The following is a 12500-nucleotide window of genomic DNA, read 5'->3' on the forward strand; positions in this document are numbered from 1 at the left end:
GGGGGAGACAGGGATGAGAACAGGAGAGGCAGTGCCAAGGGTTCTCCCCAGTGGGGTTATCCTTATGGCAGAGGTGGGGGCCAAGGGGGCTGTGTGTGTGTGCGTGTGTGTGTGTGTGTGTGTGTGTGTGTGGCTCCATGTTGTTTCTTTTATTTCTGTAAAATATATATATTCTTGTACCATATTTTATACAATTATATAACAGATTACTCCTAACTTCTTTCTCCATTACATCACTGTACATCCAGCCCAGGCTCACACACTAGTTGTCTATCACACGCACACACTTACACAGTCTGAATCTCTCTCTCTCTCTCTCTCTCTCTCTCTCTCTCTCTCTCTCTCTCTCTCTCTCTCTCTCTCTCTCTCTCTCTCTCTCTCTCTCTCTCGCTCTCTCTCACACACACACACACACACACACACACATTCACACACATCACGACTCACCTGTCTGTGCCTGAAACACACCTGGCTGGTCTGCTGATCTGGGTCTCTGTGTCTTCACCTTCAGGTCATCATCATCTGAGTCTGAGTAGGGATCTGGATAGGGAGAGAGAACAGAACATATACATATAAGTAACTGTGGTATGGAACACTGTTATGTCATAGCATTGTACAAGTGATGGACGGTGCATCTGTATTGCATTTGCTATTCTTCCTTTCCTTCAGGAAACCGCTATTTGAAGTTGTGTCGACCATTTGTCAGAAAAAATGTATGAGATAAACAAAGCTAGGAATAATGGACACATGAACATCTAATGTAGCCCATTAAGTAATAGGCTACATTAGTAACAAAGAACAAAAACTCAGACAAGAAAACACTGAAGTTCTCTCTGAATTGCCGCACGCACACACACAGGCAGACAGACAGACAGACAGACAGACAGGCACACACACACACACACACACACACACGCACGCACGCACGCACGCACGCACACAGACAGGCAGACAGACAGACAGACAGACAGACAGACGCACGCACGCACGCACGCACACAGACAGGCAGACAGACAGACAGACAGACAGACAGACACGCACGCACGCACGCACACACACACACACACACACACACACACACACACACACACAGACACACACACACACACACACACACACACACACACACACACACACACACACACACACACACACACACACACACACACACTGTCACTCCTGAGAAAGCTGATGCTCCAGGATAACCAGCAATAGTTAAACACTACCCCAAATGACAGAAAACCATATTACATTTCTATTTCAGTTATCTATTATCTATTATCATCAATTAAAACAAACATGACAAAATATGAAGGCATAGGTGGGATGATGTGCCTTTGAGCTATATTCACATGATGGACATTTCCCTCCATTTCCCCCCACACAAACAGACATATTCTTGCTTACTAACCTATGCTTTCACTAGTCCTCAAATATTGTACATGTAAGGGAACAAACACCAGAGTGTGGTAGTCATACTATTCATTTAGAAATGTTTACTAATTGTCTTTCTTTGGTTTGGTATTGCTAACCTGTCAACTTACTTCCCACCGCCATGAGCTAGCTCCTACTACCAGATGACCACGCACCGGTGAAGTTCGCAAGCTTTCACCACGGTCCTTGCAATCAGGAATTTTTGGGACGTCCCAACTCTGACATTACCCAATTGAAGTTGATTCGTAAAATGGTTAGGTAAAGGTTAAGGTTAGGGGAGGAGTTAAAACCTCTACAGGATCAGTGCCCCCCCCCCTGCGGGACGGTTGAGCTAACGTGCTCTAATGTGATTAGCATGTGGTTGTAAGTAACAATAACTTTTCCCAGGACATAGGCATATCTGGCATGGGGTGAAAGCTTAAATTATTGTTAGTCTAACTGCACTGTCCAATTTACAAAAGCTATTACAGTGAAATATTACCATGTTATTGTTTGAGGAGAGTGCACAGTTATGAACATGAAAATATATTAATATAACAATTAGGCATATTTGGAGAGACTTGATTCAACATTTTGAACAGAAATGCAATGGTTTGTTAGTCGAAGCATTTGCTAATACATTTATAATACATTGTGGCCTTTCTCTTGCATTTCAAAGATGATGGAACATAAAACAAACAAAAAAACTCATATTTGTTTCTTTGTAATGTCTTTTACCAGATGTGTTATATTCTAATACATTAATTTCACCTTTCCACAAACTTTCCGTTCAAATGGTATCAAAAATATGCATATCCTTGCTTCAGGTCCTGAGCTACAGGTAGTTAGATTTGGGTGAAATCTTTTTAAGGATTGAACCTACCAGGTTAAAGGTGTTCATGTTTAATGCCAGATAAGTGTAGGTCTTTAGGATACCCATGATCCTCAATCTGCACAACAGGAAATGCTTTAGGATACCCATGATCCTCAATCTGCACAACAGGAAATGCTTTAGGATACCCATGATCCTCAAACTGCACAGCAGGAAATGCTTTAGGATACCCATGATCCTCAATCTGCACAACAGGAAATGCTTTAGGATACCCATGATCCTCAATCTGCACAACAGGAAATGCTTTAGGATACCCATGATCCTCAATCTGCACAGCAGGATATGCTTTAGGATACCCATGATCCTCAATCTGCACAACAGGAAATGCTTTAGGATACCCATGATCCTCAATCTGCACAACAGGAAATGATTTAGGATACCCATGATCCTCAATCTGCACAGCAGGAAATGCTTTAGGATACCCATGATCCTCAATCTGCACAGCAGGATATGCTTTAGGATACCCATGATCCTCAATCTGCACAACAGGATATGGTTTACGATACCCATGATCCTCAATCTGCACAGCAGGAAATGCTTTAGGATACCCATGATCCTCAATCTGCACAACAGGATATGCTTTAGGATACCCATGATCCTCAATCTGCACAACAGGAAATGCTTTAGGATACCCATGATCCTCAATCTGCACAACAGGAAATGCTTTAGGATACCCATGATCCTCAATCTGCACAGAAGGATATGCTTTAGGATACCCATGATCCTCAATCTGCACCGCAGGAATTGCTTTAGGATACCCATGATCCTCAATCTGCACAACAGGAAATGCTTTAGGATACCCATGATCCTCAATCTGCACAGCAGGAAATGCTTTAGGATACCCATGATCCTCAATCTGCACAACAGGAAATGCTTTAGGATACCCATGATCCTCAATCTGCACAGCAGGAAATGCAAACCTGTAGTGCATTCAAGGATAAAAAAAGGCTTGTAATTTCCACTTAAAAATGTCAGACTTTATTTGCCCTGACAAAAAATGTATCAACCCCTACAAAAATGTCCATTAATAATAATCCACATAATCATTCACATCTTTCACACATTTTCCTGCTGTACAGAGCTCTGCCAGTTATCTTCAGGTGTGTGACTTTAATATATTGTCAGTGTCAATTATAGGGCCTTTTATCCTTGAGCCAAGTAATATTGATATTGACCATTCAGGTTTATTTTATCTACGTATTTTTGGATACTATTTTTCATAATTTTTTATAATCTGTACATTTTTAAATAACCTCTGGATTGAGTTCTCATCATCACCTGCGCTGTCAATAAATACCAACTATTTTTGCACCTGAACCTCAACTGTCGCTGTTAGTTGCACACTAACTAACTTGGCTGCTCAACCCTCTATCTTAACAGTAGGACAACATTAATCACATTAAAGGTGCTTAACTAACATTATTATTGGGTCGACAAATCAAAGGGTGCTTGGAATCAACAACAGATCATATAAACAGGGGAAAAGTTCTGGTTCTCACTTTACACAAACGTGTCAAAATAGTATCTACAGTACAGAGAACAGTGCACTGACATGGAGTTGACAATTGGCACTTGGAAGTGACAGTGAGTGGATAGTTAGTTAGAGCATCCATCTCCAGATATTCAGGGAAGTTGGGTGAGCTCTAGGGAACACCCCATGTTTGGCTGTCAAATGGGTGTGATTAGGGAGGATTTGCCCTGGGCTGCCCTGGGCTGCACACTCACTCACTCACTCAATCACTCACTCACTCACTCACTCACTCACTCACTCACTCACTCACTCACTCACTCACTCACTCACACGTACACACACACGCATCCCCTGGGGACTGTGTTAATACGGTTATGATAGCTCAAACGCCTGTCGCCACCAACCCTCTAATTTAGGCTGTCACGGAAAAGACAAAAACAGTGTCAGGAAAATGTTGCTCTTTCTTCTCTCTCTCTTCCTCCCTGTCGCTCATCGGGGACCACGTTGGAAACAAGTGGAATCTCTTTAACGTGTTATCCCCTGGGTTGTAATTAGCACATCTTTTCTCCCAATAAATACATTAATCAATCAAACCTCCTACAATGTTGCGTGCCTCCTATTCACAGTCTTGTTAGTAAGTACTGTTGAGCTGAGAGATATGCAGGTATGGTGGTGCTGCAGTGTGTGTTTGTGTTCATTCTCCCCTTTCATCTTCCTTTCAGACAGAGGGTCAGTGGAGCAGGACAGAGGGGTAAATCTCAGGAAAAACACACACACAATCACACGTCTCCCTGGGGATTGTGCTAATAGGGTTATGATAATTCAAACGCCAGTCGCCACCAACCCGCTAATTTCGGCTGTCACGGAAAACACAATAACAGTGTCAGGAAAACCAACGTTTTTTTTTTTCTCTCTCTCTCTCTCTCTCTCTCTCTCTCTCTCTCTCTCTCTCTCTCTCTCTCTCTCTCTCTCTCTCTCTCTCTCTCTCTCTGTCTGTCTGTCTGTCTGTCTGTCTGTCTGTCTGTCTGTCTGTCTGTCTGTCTGTCTGTCTGTCTGTCTGTCTGTCTGTCTCTCTGTCTGTCTCTCTCTCTCTCTCTCTCTCTCTCTCTCTCTCTCTGTCTCTCTGTCTGTCTCTCTCTCTCTGTCTCTCTGTCTGTCTCTCGCTCTCTCTCTCTCTCTCTCACTCACAATTCATTTCCTAGGGCTTTAATGGCATGGAAAAAATGCACTGAGTATGTCACTGTATGTATAATAAACAAAAGTATGATTCTTTTTTAAACATAATCAACAAAAACTATGAGACATTAACAGTAAATATTGTACTCCAAAAGGTTAAAGAAAGAGACATTTCAAATGCTATATTATCAGCTATGTACAGTGTTTTAGCAATGTGCAAATTGTACTTGTAGTACAAATAGGGGGGGAAGATAAATAAACGGATTGTATTTACAATGTAGTTTGTTCTCCACTGGTTGCTCTTTCTTGTGGCAACAGGTCAAACATCTTGCTGCTGTGGTGTCACATTGCACTATTTCAGCTAATAGATATGGAAGTTTATCAATGTTTGATTTGTTTTCAAATTCTTCATGGGTCTGTGTGATCTGTGGGAAATATGGGTCTCTAATGTGGTCATACATTTTGTAGGATGTTAAGAAGTGCAGATCAGTTTCCACCTCATTTTGTGGACAGTGTGCACATATCCTGTCTTCTCTTGAGAACCAGGTCTCCCTATATGGAAAACATTCTCAATACCATGGCTATGCTTGCTGAGTCTGTACATAGTCATGGATTTTCTTGATTTTGGTCACAGGTATTCTGCCACTGTGTACTCTCTGTTTAGTGACAGATATCACTCCAATTTGCTCAGTTTTTGGTTGATTCTTTCCAGTGTGTCAACTAGTTATCTTTCTGCTTTCTCATAATTTGTTTGGATGTAATTGTGTTGCTGTCCTCGGGTCTGTATGTGTTTGTGAAAAGAGCCCCAGAACCTGGCTGAGGGGACTCTTCTCTAGGTTCATCACTCTGTAGGTGAGAGCTTTGTGGGGGAATGTATGGGCATCGCTTACTTTTAAGTGGTTATAGAATTTAACAGCTCTTTTCTTTTCTTAATAACTAGCAGATATTGTCCTAATTCTGCTCTGCATGCAATGTTTGCATTGTACACAGAGTATATTTTGCAGGATTCTGAATGCAGAGTTTCAATCTTGTGTTTGTCCCATGTAATGAATTATTGGTTGGTGAGTGGACCCCAGACCTCACAACCATAGATGGCAATGGGTTCTTTAAATGATTTAATCATTTTTCGCCAGATCTGGAACACTATTAATTTAGTGTTTTGTGTTTCCATCCAACCTTTTTAATGCGTGTTAAGTACGTCAGATAACAAATGTTACGACAGGCCGGATGGAAACAGACAATTTGTTGGTAAACTTTCCAAATGTCGACCTAACATTCACAACACTCACTAAAAGTGGCAGTAATAAAGCCTCTCTTGAAAAAGCCAAACCTTGACCCAGAAAATAAAAAAAACTATCGGCCAATATCGAATCTTCCATTCCTCTCAAATTTTTTAGAAAAGGCTTTTGCGCAGCAACTCACTGCCTTCCTGAAGACAAACAATGTATACGAAATGCTTCAGTCTGGTTTTAGACGCCATCATAGCACTGAGACTGCACTTGTGAAGGTGGTAAATTACCTTTTAATGGCATCAGACCGAGACTCTGCATCTGTCCTCGTGAGAGGAGGTGCTCTTATTCTCCATGGACTTTACAGTGTCACAGAACCTTTTGGAGTTTGTGTTACAGGATGCAAATTTCTGTTTGAAAGAGCTAGCCTTCACTTTCCTAACTGCCTGTGCATATTGGTTCCTAACCATCCCTGAAAAGTTGCATATCGCGGGGGCTATTCGATGCTAATGCAGTACGCCACAGGATGTTTTTGTGCTGGTCAAGGTTAGTCAAGTCTGGAGTGAACCAAGGGCTATATCTGTTCTTAGTTCTACATTTTTTGAACGGGGCATGCTTATTTAAGATAGTGAGGAAAGCACTTTTAAAGAATAACCAGACATCCTCTACTGATGGAATGAGGTCAATATCCTTCCAGGATACCTGGGCCAGGTCGATTAGAAAGGCCTGCTCGCTGAAGTGTTTTAGGGAGCGTTTGACAGTGATGAGGGGTGGTCGTGATCGCTGAGATCTTGCTTGAAGACAGCAGAGGTGTATTTAGAGGGGTTGGCGGAGTGTGCTAAAGCATTGAAAAACTAACTGAGGGAGGAGGTTTCTGATGTTAACATGCATGAAACCAAGGCTTTTACGGTTACAGAAGTCAACAAATGATAGTACCTGGGAAATAGTAGTGGAACTGGGGGCTACATCACCAGAGGAACAGAGGAGGAGTAGGAGGTCACAGTTATGAGGCCTTTCTACTGATTCTGAAAAACACCAAAAGAAAGATGCCCAGGTTCCCTGCTCATCCATGTGAACGTGCCTTAGGCATGCTGCAAGGAGGCATGAGTACTTCAGATGTGGCCAGGGCAATAGATTGCAATGTCCGTACTGGGAGACAGGACGGACAGCTGATCGTCCTTGCAGTGGCAGTCCATGTGTAACAACACCTGCACAGGATCGGTACATCCGAACATCACAACTGCGGGACTGGTACAGGATGGCAACAACAACTTCAAGAGTTACACCAGGAACGCACAATCCCTCCATCAGTGCTCAGACTGAGGGCTTGTAGGCCTGTTGTAAGGCAGGTCCTCGCCAGACATCACCGGCTACGACGTTGCCCATGGGTACAAACCCACCATTGCTGGACCAGACAGGACTGGCCAAAAGTGCTCTTCACTGACGAGTTGCGGGTTTGTCTCACCAGGGGTGATGGTCAGATTCACGTTTATTGTCGAAGGAATGAGCGTTACACCGAGGCCTGTACTCTGGAGCGGGATTGATTTGGAGGTTATGGTCTGGGGTGGTGTGTCACAGCATCATCGGATGCTGTCATTGCAGGCAATCTCAATGCTGTGCATTACAGGGAATACATCCTCCTCCCCCATGTGGTACCCTTCCTGCAGGCTCATCCTGACTTGACTCTCCATCATGACAATTCCACCAGCCAGACTGCTCATTCGTGGTGTGATTTCCAGCAAGACAGAAATGTCAGTGTTCTGCCATGGCCAGCGAAGAGCCTGGATCTCAATCCCATTGAGCATGTCTGGGACCTATTGGATCGGAGGGTGAGGGCTAGGGCTATTCCCCCCAGAAAAGGAAATTGCAGGTGTATTGGTGGTAGAGTGAGGTAACATCTCACAGCAAGAACCGGAAAATCTGGTGCAGACCATGAGGAGGAGATGCACTGCAGTACTTAATGCAGCTGGTGGCCACACCAGATACTGACTGTTACTTTGATTTTGACCCCCCCCCCCCCCCCCCTTTGTCCAGGGACACATTATTCAATTTCTGTTCGTCACATGTCTGTCGAACTTGTTCAGTTTATGTCTCAGTTATTATCTTCATACAAATATTTACACATGTCAAGTTTGCTGAAATAAATTTAACAAAATGTGGAGTCAAGGGGTCTGAAGGAAATAAATGTGTGTTTATTGCCAATTTTAACTGCACACTTGTTGTTTGTGTACATTGATTTTATGTCCTATGTTTTTTCCCCAACAGCGTGTTCCACCAATTTGTATAGCAGACCCTCATGCCAAATTGAGTCAAAAGTTTTTTTCAACAAAGCATGAGAAGACTGCTTTTGTTTTGGTTTGTTTTTGTCAATAAGGGTGTGCAGGGTGTATACATGTATTTTGTTAAGAAGCCAATTTGACATTTGCTCGGGACATTGTTTTCACTGAGGAAATGTTGGAGTCTGCTGTTGATGATATTGCAGAGGATTTTTCTGAGATTATGGTTGACCCAGATTCCACTAATTATTATGCTCAAATTTGTCTTCACTTACTGTATGTGGATTGGGGTGACCAGACCTTACTTCCAAATATTGGGGAAGATATACCAGAGCTGAGGATAATGTTGAATAGTTTAAGAATAGCCCATTTGAATTTGTGGTATGTATATTTTATCATTTTGTTTAGTATACCATCAACACAACAAACATTTTACGGTTGGAGAGTTTGTATTTTGTCCTGTGGCTCATTCAAGGTAATTGGAGAATCCAGTGGGTTCTGGTAGTCTTTGATAGCTAATTCTAAATGTAGTCATTTATCATGTATATGTTTTTGTTCTTGGTTCTTTGTTATGTGGCCGAAATAGTTGGTAAAGTGGTTTGTGTCACACCTTGATCTGTTTCGCCTGTCTTGTGATTGTCTCCACCCCCTCCAGGTGTCCCGCATTTCCCTGGTGTATATATATTCTCTGTGCCAGTTCGTCTTGTATGCCTTTCAAGTCAACCAGCGTTTTTCCGGTACTCCTGCTTCTATTCTCTTTCGCTAGACCTCACGGTTTTTGACCCTTGCCTGTTTTCTGGGCTCCGTATCCGCCTACCTGACCATTCTGCCTGCCCTGACCTCGAGCCTACCTGACCATTCTGCCTGCCCTGACCTCGAGCCTACCTGACCATTCTGCCTGCCCTGACCTCGAGCTTGTCTGCCACTCTGTACCTCCTGGACTCCTTTTGCCTGTCCACGACCATTCTCTTGCCTAACTCTTTTGGATTGTTTATTAGATATCAAGACTCAAACCATCTGCCTCCCGTGTCTGCATCTGGGTCTCGTCTTATAGTTTATCCATACATCTCCATTTTGGATAGAAAGCTCTTCGTGTTCTTGTTTGTTTAGTGTGTAGCAATTTACCAGAAGTAATTTGATTGTATGGGTTCTTCAATCACATTGAGCTGTTTTCTGAGATGATGTTCCTTAATTGTTACTTAGTGTATTTCTGTAATGTTTTAGTGTTTCTGTAACGGCTGTTGGTGGAAGAAGGTGAGGACCAAGGTACAGAGTGGTACGGGTTCATCTTTTATTAGTCGAACTGAACACTGAATAGCAAAACAATAAAGAGAACAACCGAAACAGTTCTGTCTGGTGCAGACACGAAAACAGAAAGCAACTACCCACAACAACCCAGACTCTGGCAGCGCCGGACAGGCAGGCGACTCTGGCAGCGCCGGACAGGCGGGAGACTCTGGCAGCACCAGACAGGCGGGAGACTCTGGCAGCGCCGGACAGGCGGGAGACTCTGGCAGCGCCAGACAGGCGGGACACACAGGAGACCTGGTTCTGGGAACAGGCACAGGACTCACCAGGCTGGGTAGACATGCAAGCGGCCTCTTCCTTGGCCCGAGGCACCGGATACACAGGACCGTGGAGGCGCACTGGCGGTCTCGACCGTATAGCTGGCCCCACCCATTCTGGCTGGATGCCAGCTTCCACCCGGCAAATGCGGGGCGCTGGCACCGAGCACACCGGCACATGCTCGGCCGAGACACAGTGCGCATCACCCCATAGCACGGGGCCTGCTCGGACACATGCTCACCCCGGTAAGCACTGGGAGTGGGCTCAGGTCTCCAACCTGACTCTGCCACACACCCTGTGTGCCCCCCATATATTTTTTGGGGGGGGCTGCCTCTTGGGCTTCCTCGCCAGCCGTGTTCCCATGTAAGGCTGGTTCCCTAGACAGCTGCCTCTGATTGAGAACCACACCCGGCCAAACCACAAAGAAATCCAAAACTTAGAAAATGAACATCGAATGCACACCCTAGTCACACCCTGGCCTAAACAAAATAGAAAATAAAAGCCTCTCTATGGCCAGGGCGTGACAGTTTCACCATAGTGGAGGCATGAGCTAAGTTTTTGTGGGTCACCTTTTTTGGATAGATTTCTTTTACATTTTCTTAGGTTTTAAGCTTGAATAAAATTGTATATGTTAGCTGAAAGGTCAAATATACTGTTCAGGCTTCCCACTGCCTAATTTACACCTTCACCAATGCAAGAAAACCCCTCTCTCCCTCTCTCTCTCCTTCTCTCTCTCTTTAATGTGTTATCCCCTGGGTTGTAATTAGCACATCTTTTCTCCCAATAAATACATTAATCAATCAAACCTCCTACAATGGTGCGTGCCTCCTATTCACAGTCTTGTTAATAAGCACTGTTGAGCTGAGAGATATGCAGGTATGGTGGTGCTGCAGTGTGTGTTTGTGTTCATTCTCCCCTTTCATCTTTCTTTTAGACAGAGGGTCAGTGGAGCAGGACAGAGGACACACACACACACACACACACACACACACACACTGAGTGATGTCGACACTTCCTTTATCTTCCCTTCATCTGTGTGTTTTTCCTTTCTGTCTAGCTGTCTAACCCTTCATCCCTCTCTCTTTCCGTCTCTTTCTCCCCTTCCATACCCCTCTTTCACCATATTTCTACATATCTTTCTCTACAAGTGCTATAGTAGGTAACAATGACATCTTCCTCCTTCATAACCAACAGCATTACGAGTGAATAACTCAGAGACAGGAGGATTTACATCTACACAGGCACAATACAGGTCTGATCAATATCCATACTGACCTTTACAACACCTTCTATTGTATTTAGTGTTCTGCAGTATACTGTAGGTCTCAATGGACAACATCAACTCTCTCTCTCTCTCTTGCTCTACTGTACCTCTCTCACTCTCCCCTTTCTTGCTCTCTCTCGATCTCCCTCTTCTTTCTTTCTCTCTTTCGTTCTCTTCCTCTCTCACTATCCCTCTTCTCTCTCTCTCTCTCTCTCTCTCTCTCTCACACACACACACCCTGATGCTTTTGTGAGTATACATATTGTACATGTCTTCTTCCACTCAAGACATCCTTCACAGTATTTGAAACATAAAGGAAATACATCATCATCCAGATTGGCATGTTGGTGCTCCCCCTCACCCCTTACTTATGTCAAAGCTTCCAGCAGATATAGTGCAGTGTCTAAACAAAGTCCGCTAATGTTAGCCTATCCCTCTAGCCACTACTCACAATGCCAAGAGCACCAGGACACTGGCAATATACGCATGTGAACCCCCCCCCCCCCCCCCTTTCTGGTTGTCGTGACAGACGGCTGACAATATGTAATGTTTTCCATGATCTTTCCAACCAGTCCTCTCCCATTATGGCTTCTGCGAGTGTGTACAGTATAAGATGTGTGCATTTATGTGTGTGTGTAACATCAAAGTGCGTGTGTGTATGTGGGTGTGTGTGTACGGGTGTACAAGCATGTGTGTGTGTGTGGGTGTGTGTGTGTATATTGGTACTCAGACAGCTATTTCTCCAGGCATCAAATCTGAGCTTATAGCTGCCTCACCCTGTCCATTTACTCTGTAGAGTCCATCTGCAAGAGAGGAGACGGATAGACTGTCAGCCATAATGCACTGTTTGATAACACACTGGACACACAAGGGCTACTCTACGCTCCACCGCCTTGTCTTTCACTCAATACCTCTCTCTCTCTCTCTCTCTCTCTCTCTCTCTCTCTCTCACACACACTCACACACTCACACACACACTTGTAAATGCGTACACACACCCCTACTCACACACACACGTACAGACACACGCAAGCAAATACACACACACAGACACTGATTTTACACACGCACATGAATACACACATCTCATACACTGAGTGTACAAAACATTAGGAACACCTTTCTAATATTGAGTTGGGTGGTGTCCTTTGGGTGGTGGATCATTCTTGATACACACAGGAAACTGTTGAGCTTGAAAAACCCAGCAGCGTTG

The 12500-nt window shown here is 44.0% G+C and overlaps 1 protein-coding gene across 5 annotated transcripts in view; it reads right to left on the minus strand.

Annotated features, from left to right (window-relative positions):
- The window catches only part of adgrb2 (adhesion G protein-coupled receptor B2), a 501873-nt gene that overhangs the window by 262553 nt on the left and 226820 nt on the right, over nt 1-12500 (minus strand). For all 5 annotated transcript variants that reach the window (XM_031793151.1, XM_031793150.1, XM_031793148.1 and 2 more), the window contains exon 3: nt 448-540. The gene's annotated coding sequence lies outside the window, so the exon portion shown is untranslated. The remainder of the gene's footprint in view (nt 1-447; nt 541-12500) is intronic.

This window comes from Oncorhynchus kisutch, linkage group LG17 (assembly GCF_002021735.2).
Source record: "Oncorhynchus kisutch isolate 150728-3 linkage group LG17, Okis_V2, whole genome shotgun sequence".
NCBI classification, from domain to species: domain Eukaryota; kingdom Metazoa; phylum Chordata; class Actinopteri; order Salmoniformes; family Salmonidae; genus Oncorhynchus; species Oncorhynchus kisutch.